Raw genomic sequence first — 10,009 nt, forward strand, 5'->3', positions numbered from 1 at the left:
ATGAACATTTTTTCATGTGTCTGATAGCCATTGTATGTCTCCTTTAGAGAAGTGTCTGTTTATGTCTTCTGTCCATTTTTTGACATGATTATCTTTTCATTGAGTGTTGAGTTTGAGGAGTTCTTTATAGATCTTGGATATCAGTCCTTTGTCTGTAGTGTCATTTGCAAATATCTTCTCCCATTCTGTGGGTTGCCTCTGTGTTTTGTCTGCTTCCTTTGCTGCACAGAAGCTTTTGATCTTGATGAAGTCCCAAAGGTTCCTTTTTGCTTTCATTTCCTTTGCCTTTGCAGGCATGTATTAAAAAAAGTTGTGGTGGCCGATGTTGAAGAGGTTACTGCCTATGTTCTCCTCTAGGATTTTGATAGATTCCTGCCTCATGTTTAGGTCTTTTATCCATTTTGAGTTTATCTTTGTGTATGGTATAAGAGATTGGTCAAGTTTCATTCTTCTATACACAGCTGACCAATTTTCCCAGCACCGTTTATTGAAGAGACCATCTTGTTTCCACTGGATAGTTTTCCCTGCTTTGTCAAAGATTATTTTGATTATCAATTAAAGGAAAATTTATCTATTGAGCATCTACTATGTACCCAGTACTATGGAAGGAGATACAGAAGTATAAGGCAGGGTCCACAACTCAAAAGAATTTGCAAGATGGTTGGAAGTCTGTGTAAACCTGGTGATTCACAGACCTGTACCCCTGGAGCTAATAATACATTATATGTTAATTAAAAATTTAAAAAAAAAATTTTAAAGATGGTTGGAAGTCACACTGATCCAATCAGAAAATCTGTACTGCCGTCCTGGGACAGACCATCAGTGTAATAGGAGCTTAAGAAAGGAAGAGAAAGATCTCAATTCTAGTAATGAAGGGAGCCTCCAGGGGACAACTGGAAGCATGTGCCAGGATATGACCTTGTTTCCTCCTGTTAAAACTCTCTTCCTTTTTTTTTTTTTTTTTTTTATTCAAAAAGGCATCACAATATCTCTGTGCAGCCATTACCTGCCTTTTGAAGAGAGGTTAGCCACCCATGCATTACTTTAGATTCCATAAAGCTTGATGCACTGATTCTCTCAGCTCTGCCCTTGTGTCAGGCTCTTTCCTAGAGGCCGAAGGTACACAAATGCATAAAAATAGTCTCCGCCTTCAAGAAGTTTATAGTCCACAAGGAGAATTGAAATAGGTGTACAAAGAACTATGACAAAAGAGAAAGTAAAATCTAGTAACTCCACTTCTGAGTAGATAGCCAAGGAGGGAAAATTACCCTCTCAAAGAGGTATCTGCACCCCCATGTTCCCTGCGGCATTATTCCTAATAGCCAAGACATGGAAACAATCTAAGTGTCCACTTATGGATGAATGGATAAAGAAAATGTGTGCGTGTGCGTGTGTGTTTGATAGAATATTATTCAACCATAAAAAAGAAGGAAATCCGTCATTGGCAACATTATGAGCAAACGAGGAGGGCATTATGCTAAGTGAAATTAAGGCAGACAGAGAAAGATATATACTGTATGATCTCACCTATATGTGGAATATAAAATCAGCTGAATTCATAAATACAGACAATAAACTGATGATGGCCAGTGGCAGTAGGTGGAGGACCCGGGGCAGGGGAGGGGATGTAATGTCCAGCGTGGTGACTCCAGTTAATGTTTATTATTGATTTATAAATATGAGTATGATTATTTATCTTGTAAGTTCTCATCGCAAGAAAAAATCGCGACTGTGCAAAGTGATAGACGTTAATTAAACTCATTGTGGTAATCATCTTGCAGCACATCCGTATATCAAATAGTCACGTGGTAAACCTGAAACTAACACAATATCACATATCTGTTCTATCTCAATTAAAAAAAGAGCAAAGAGAGAAAGTAAAATGTCCTTAGGGAGGTGTTGGTAACAAAACATTTCAGGGGTTTGGCTGAGCTAGAGATGTCGAGAGATGAAGTAGCTAATACTTCACCTAAACAACGTGGGCAAGCGCACGCGCACACCCCAGATCAGCTATTTCTGTCTTCAGGAGCAGAACCCGTACACGACCAAATGGCTGCAAATTTCCCGCTTTGTATCTTTCTGTCTTGCTCTCTGAGATTCTCCCAAGACTCTCAGACAAGACGCCTTCATTTGTGACCCCTGCCCTTGGATTAGGAATCTAGCAGCACCCAAAGCAACCTCAGCACTGGCAAACTCTTGGGTTGTGAGAGTGGGGCCTGTTGGCTAACCAAAGTGAGGCGAGCAGGCGGGGAGACGAAGGGGGTGCAGAAGGACGGGGGAGAGAGAGTGAAGGAAGGAGAGGAGGGAGCCCCTGAGAAGAAGGCTTCAAGGACTCCTGCCTGTCTGGAGTCAGCAGCAGGGGCATCTCAAAGTGTCCTGTGTGTGTCACAGTCTCCTAATAGAGGATACGCTCTCTAAGAATATAGAGGCAAATGATTTAGGAAAACACAGCAGAGAGTGGATCTGAGTCTGCCCTCCCAGGACCCCTTTCTTTATCCTTTCCTGCACTCTCTTTCTGGGAACAGGGGTGAGTTTGTTCTCCCCCTACGTCCTATCTGAGACCATGAGGATAAGACCACGTACTCAAGAGGGAGGAGTTGTTGAGCAGAGCGGCCAAATTAGCACCGGGTCATCCACCTCCGAAGAACTAGATTCCTTGCTTGTCTAGGACACTGTTATTCACAGTTAAACTGAATCCTGAGATCAATTTTTTTTTTTTTTTCTGGTACAGCATGGTTTTCTTAACAAATTAAAATTTGCAATCCGATTACCAGATGATTACCATTACACATGATGAGAGATGATGCAGTCTTTCTTTCAGTTATATTTTAAATCTCACAAGCAATCTGGAGATAACTATATTGAAGAGTAAAAATTTCTCTCTGAAACTCTCATCTTCCTCCTTCCTTTACCACCAAATTCTACTCTCAGCCTTCAAAATAAGCACTAAGTTCAGGGATCCTCTTTCAGGTCCTTATCTGGACACTGACAAACATAGGTGAGGATTTCACAAATGCTTTAAAAAGAAGTGTGGTCCCACTCTGTGCATTACCCCGCAATTCTTCTTTCCCTGCAAAGAAATGTGGTGTGAATCTCTGTCTGTACTGGTGCATTCTTTTCAATCACTTGGACCTGCTCCTTAAGTGTGGATGAATCATAATTAATTAACCAACTGCCTCTTGATAGACTTTTAGGTTGTTTCCATTTCCGTTATCATAAACAATGTTCAATGGAAAGTCTTGTGCACAGGGGTGACATTTTGGTAGGATAGATTTCTAGAAGTGGATTTGCAAAACATTGACATTCTGAAGTAGACTCTTAATTTTTTAAGGATGGTCAGTCACAGAGTAGTTTTCGTTCTTTGCTTCCCAAGAGCGGCTACAAGATGTGGAACTAAAGACTGAGAGAGGATGGGCATGAAGGCTGAACGTCCTTTTCAGCCCCAGGAGGCTGAAGAAAGAGATGCTCCATGAACAGAGGGAGGCCGTGTGACCCCAGAGAAAGGACAAACCTGTGGTCACATCTGGATCCAGAATCTGGATTTGGGAAAGGACAAGACCTTCCCAGAGACCATTCTGCAGTTCATCCATTTACTTTACCTTCCCCTCATTAGAACTGATTTTCACCAGCAGCTTAAACTCTCCACTGAGTGATGGCCATTGGAAGAGTGTCCTACTCTGGGATCCATCTACACTGTCTTCACCGTGGTTCCCGCTTCTCATCTGCACAGTTTCCCCAAGAGCAATACACCAGACTGGTCCAGAGCACGTTTTGAGTGAGAGAGTGGATCTATAAAAGGCCAACTATTTTGGGAAGGAGGCCAGAGGCTTCCTAACCAAAGAAGCAGAAACTAGGCATTTTTGCAGTCGACCATTTCCTTTTGGTCCCAGCCTATTTATGGAGTCCCTGGAATAGGTCACATCCTTCTCAGCATATCTAGCTCAGCAGAAGTCCATGAATTATTGACCAGTCCCGAAGCCTTCAAATCCTGGACCAGAGATTCTTGACCTTTCTTTGGTACACAGATATATTTGGCAGCCTGCTGAAACCCATAAACTCCTTCCTTAGTGTTTTTAAATACTTAACATAAAGTGAAATAAGTCATATTGCAATGCAGGCATTAAAATGTCAAAAACAAATCTGTTATATAATGTGTATGCTTATTTTTCTGGTATTAAGTAGTAATATTCAGCAGTAGATCTAAGAACTACTATTATTTTGAAGAAGCGGTAAGTATAAACAATATTTTGTGACATCAGCAGTAACTAAAGAATGTTAGGAATTTACTTGTGATTTCTATTGGTGACAAAGTCTGAGGTACCTTTAATACCATTGCGGCTTACTGCCTCGATGCTTAAAGAAAATATAAAATTTAGTTAGAGTTACTGAGAACAAAAATACATTTCTGTCAGGGCTGGTATCACGTTTTTGTTTTATTTGTTTTGTTTTTGATTTTTTAGCATCTAGCACAGTATTTAGCATGTAGGATGTACTTAATAAATTTATGGGGTCATGGGATGATGGAGGCCCATATGCTGTTTTGTTCCTGAAGTCTGGTGGGAGACTCCAGGGCTCCATCTTTGATATAGCTACTGAAATGTGTTCTGAGAAATATAGGCTTTGCTGCTCCCGGAAATGTGTTTTCTTGCCAGCGAGTGGTAATTCCAATTCCTATTTGATACAAATTCCAGGTTTGGAGGTCATTGACTTTAAAGTCTCATGATGTTTAATAGAACAAAACCATCATTTTGACTTTCGACTTTATTAGGTCTGGGTTTTCTATCTTCTTGGGACTCAATGCCTGACATTCTTCCTTAGTAACAATGTTCCTTACCCGCAAAATCTATATTTCTTTTCTTTTTAAAAATGTGCTGCCAAACTACCTTAATTTGTAAATAGCCACTAGGTAGTACTAACCTACCCCTACAACTATCTATCTACTGGTGCTGCAGAACTTTTCCCCCAAATGGTGTTTAGTTGGGGTGGTATGCTAATGACTCCAGTTTTCCAGAATTCTTCCAGACAAGGAGGCAGATTTGACCTTTCTGCTTTGTTCAGCTCTGTACTCAGTAGAGTGTTATTCTATGGGTTAATAAAGAAAAGAAGATATTTGTGAGTTTTTAATGGTCGTTATTCAGGATTTGCTATCTTCAGAAACACTATTGCATCAAATCCTGTAACTGTGTGCTTCTGGCCAGCAGGATTCTCCTCTGGCTGCAAACTCTATGTGAATGAGGCAGGCAGAGGCCAGGGCCTTCAACAATTCACTAGAGCGTTTGACTTCCTGGTTAGGAAGACCCTCATTATCACTAACTTGAGAATTGCTGCCAGCTAGAAGACAAATGTGGTGGGGCCACGGTCATTGATCAGACGGAGGGAGAGAGCAACCTTTGCCATCCATTAGGATGAGATGAACAGCTTCGGTGTTAGCTCAGTTAAAAATGGCATAGACACCCATGCCTACCCTATTAAATTCAGAGTCGAGGCATTGCCGGGAGTCATTTGACTGAGCCTCTGTCTCTGCACAGAGGACTATTTTATACAATCCAGCCTCTGGTTCTAAAAGTCCGGAGCCTTTCTTTGTCACCTGCTCTGGGAGAGAGACTTCTCTTTCCGTGCACCCCATCTCTGGAGGACAGGAGACAGCTTTTGCAAAATGTCGTTGGGATACACGCACATTTAGTTGCAGCTTCTCGCCAGAGCTAGCTATTTTTAAAGAGGTCTCCCCCTCTTCTTTTTTTGGAAACACAAAGCACATGTTTCTCTGGCTAATTAGTATTTCCAAACCAAACTCAGAGACAAGGCAAGGAATCCAGAACGTATTTAATTTGTAGAAATGTTTTATTTTTGATGTAGCCAAAGCAGATTAAACACACTTGTTATGAGAGGCAGGAGGGGCGCCTGGGTGGCTCAGTCAGGCTGAGTATCTGACTCTTGATTTTGTTTCAGGTCATCATCTCGGGGTAGCAAGATTTCGAGGCCTGCACCAGGCTCCATGCTCAGTGGGGAGTCTGCTTGAGATTCTCTCCCTCAAGTAGCGCATGCTCTCATTCTAAAATAAATAAGTAAATCTTAAAAAAAAAAAAAAAAAGGAATAAAGAAAAAGAAGCAGGAAAGAGGTTGGGAAATGGATCTGAGGTCTCGAGAATTCTCGGGCAAGCAGCCTAGGAAACTCATGGTGGACCTGATCTCCTGGGCTGAGGATCCAGATTCAGCAAGTCTGTCCCAGGATGGGATGTCATGAACCTGACTTCCTGGACCTCCACCTTCCCATTCACTGACTTTGCTCTACTCTTGCCAAACCTTCCACCAAACCACACCTCAGGGTCATGTTGGAGACAGAACTAGAAGAACAGAAAGTACGAATGCCAACTGGGCCTGGCTGTTATATGCTCCCAAGGAAGCAGAAGGGGGTGAGAGGCCACAGGCTGAGGCTCTGTGAGCAAAGCCACTGGCAGAGACCTGTGCCAGAGAGAACGCCAAGGAGTGCCAGGTTCCAGGAGCCAGAGCCAAGCACAGAGAGCTGGGGCCAGAGACGCCAAGGCAAAGGAGAAAGGGAGAGGAGATCCAGGCCACTAATTCCAAAGCTCAGGGCTGCAAACCCTTATCTGAGAGCGGCTTATATCCCAGCATATGGGCCCGCTGACTCTGGTTTTTCCCTTTCTCCTTTCCTCTTCTCATTCGGCGTCTTTTCTCTGTGTGCTCGCACGCATCCCCATGCTCTCAGTGTTGATGAAATATGATTTCCAAAATCTGCACCTTCAACCCTGACTTGGGCTTCTGAGCTCACACCTCATCTTTCCTCTGTCACCTGTCTGTCTCTGTCCGGATGGCCCCTGCAGCCACCAACTGCATACTTATGACTCCATGTCTGCCCTCTCCCCACTAGCATATCTTTCTGGTTCCCTAAATAGAAGCTGCAAAACCCTCTCAGACCCCTTGCGTCTCCCTCACTACCCCCGTGCCTTCACACGCGCAACTGGCCAGGGCGCCCAGTTCTATACTGACTCGTGTCTCTCCGGCACAGGTCAGATACATTTCTTCTCTCTCCTTTCCAGGGCTGGCTCCCTAATTCAGACCCAACCCTGTCTCTTACCCTGACCTTTACAATGACCTCCTCTCTGGTTCCAAGCCTCCTCCCATTCATTCCGATTTTAATCAGTGTCACCTTCCCAAAACACAAATGTGATTATGTCCTTTCCCTGCGCCACTCTTTTAAAGACTCACCATTGTCTCTAGGACTGAGTCCAGGCTCCTTAGCAGGGCACACGGAACTTTCTGACCACCTGGCCCAATCTCCATCCTCTGACCACTTCAGGCTGTTCTCCCGCTCCTGGGCCTTCACGGCGCTCTTCCTTCTGCTGAGAATTCCTTTCTCGCCCATGTGTCTAACCCGTAAACTCTTGCTCATCTCCCAGTGCCTAATATGGGTGTGAGTCTCCCATTATTACTGAACCCCAGCACTAGAACTAACTGCTCCATGTGTCCAAACCTTAATAATGCAACCGACACCATATTTTAGTTAAATGTCTGTTAACAGATGTTTTTGAATGAGTGAACTCTAGATGTATGGTGCAGGGGGAAAGCATATGGATCATATCTACCAAGTTCTGCCGTCCTGATCTTTATTTGTGATCCAAACCCCCGTTCTGCCTTAGAAATTGTAAAAGTTTTGTTTCAGTGTTAAAAATAATCATAATAAATCATCTGGGCAGAGTCTTGACAAGGCCATAAGCTCATCAAACAATTGGCTGAAAGACACTGACAGTTCAAGAACACTTTCCCTTTAAAAAAAAATCTGTATTTACATCTCATCTCCAGAAGGAAATACATTTCCTTTTACTTCATTTACAATCAAATATATTTTAATATTAATTACTTTTAACTCTACCTCCTGCTGCTGTTAGAAGGCACAATGCCACATGATATGTAACAATGAAATCTTTTTGTAGTAAATCTGGGATCAATGTGAGCCCAGAGGCATCACCAGCTCTCTGTGTGACTTGGTCTGTTAAAGTGTAGAGGTGTTAACTCTCATTATCTTTCACTTTGCCAGCAGATAAACTTAGGCACATCAAAAAAGTCAAGTTTGACTTTAAGGAAAAGAATTTGATCAGAGTGCTCCTATTCCTTGCTCTAGTTTCTAGGACACACTTGCCTTCTTAAGGAGGATTAAATAACTTCAAGTGAGAAATTAAGAGAACTAAAGAAATTGGGAGCTTGTTATATAAATGGGAAGACTTATGGAGAAGAACTAAAACAGAGAACCAAGGATAGACCATAGAACAAAAAAGGTGACTCAAACTGGATTTTTTAAAAAATCCCATCTGCTGGTTGTTATTAGTTCTACAGGACAATATAGTTTTAAAGTTTAAAATATCGCCCTGGTTATAATAATTCCCTTTCTTGACATCAGCATTAACATTTGAGTAACAAATGAAAATGAAAATGAAGACCGTCAATAAGCCTTGACTAAATTATGTGATCAAAGACTTGACTCTAGGATGAAGTTACTTCTGGTCCCATCACGGTCCACTGTGATAAAGACCTAAAGATAGGAAATAGGTGGAATTTTTGCTGGCTTATCTCTTCCTGTCACACCCAAGGTCAACAATAACAAAGAATGACAGCATTCTTGTGATCCGCATGCAAATCTTGAAAGCATCCATACAGCACTCCTGGGAGTATCCACCAATAATTTATCACTGTTGGCCCAGCTTTCAGTAAGGGACCCAGCAGTTGGGACACTCAAACTGGACACTTCAGGGGTATTGGATACAGGGACCCTTGCTCATCTTTGCCACTCCTAGATCTGAAGGTCCAAGTGGCTTGGAGAACCCAGCAGTGGCTGGATGGAGAGCTATGGCCCTTAGCTGGGAAGCAGCCAAGCATTGCATTCTGTCAGGGAGGGCGCTGGGACAATCCATACCCAGGTCTCACTCTTCTCTCACTGTCCAGTGCCCTGCCAGTATGTTCCAGTGATCAGGCCTAGCTGGTGCAGACTGTCTGGTTAGCCCCTGTGGCGCAGAGCAGAGCCGAGCAGAGTAGATCTGAATGGGACATTGAAACAGATGGAAAACACGTTGTCCTTCATAAGGATGCGATTGTACTGCTTTCTGCATGCGGGTGCAAAACCCAAACAAAACAGAATGGGCTGCTGCTGCTAGGATGTCTTCATTTTCCCACTAACTAGGCAGGAGGGAGCCGTGGACCTCTGAGATGGATGAGGCCTTTCTCCAAGTTTAACATTCTAAACCAATTGAATTGTTGGCAAGAGAGTCCCAGTCGATGTTGGTAGAAAGATGTGACAGACTATTTTGTTTCTAACACTTCCCAGGCAAAGCATCCAAGGAAAATTTCCTCCTTCTTTTCATCTGTCTACCGATGGGAGCCCTTGTATCGCTGGAGTCATCTGCAAATGTTACTGATCTCCCTTCTGAATCCCCAGCCAGTGGAGGGGCGTGCACTTTCAGTGGAGTTTATTCATATCCAGTCTATATATTTTTTGATTGAAACCTGATATCTTGACTCTGGAGCCAAGTGTCTTGTGATCTGCCGTCACCCAATGTGTTACTGAGGCGTCATCCCGAGGGTGTTTTCTCCTGCTGCAAATAAGATGTTGTTGGTTTCTTTTCTGTTGTGGAAAGTGTCTTGTATGCCAGTTTTCAAAAATAAAAATTCTATAACTGTCCACGGAACATTCTAGGAGGGCTCTTGAGGGTGGAGAAGGTCTTGTCCAATTAGGCTTTGTGTTAGCATCTGGCCTGTGTTTAAATGATCACATTAGGGAAGCAGCCTGGGGGGTTTCAGCTAAATTACCTATAACATACTGTGAATGCAAAGAGAAAGGGGGGAGAGAGAGGAAAACTGGTATAAAAAGCAAATTTAAAGTATTGTTACCCCTCCCCCTTTTGGTAACAAGGTAAGTAAAGCAAAGAGGTGCAAATGTGAATTTATATATAACTTATCACTGTGTCCCACATGGTCATTTACAACTTTTTTCAATAAT

Source organism: Mustela lutreola, chromosome 7 (genome assembly GCF_030435805.1).
Source record: "Mustela lutreola isolate mMusLut2 chromosome 7, mMusLut2.pri, whole genome shotgun sequence".
Taxonomy (NCBI): domain Eukaryota; kingdom Metazoa; phylum Chordata; class Mammalia; order Carnivora; family Mustelidae; genus Mustela; species Mustela lutreola.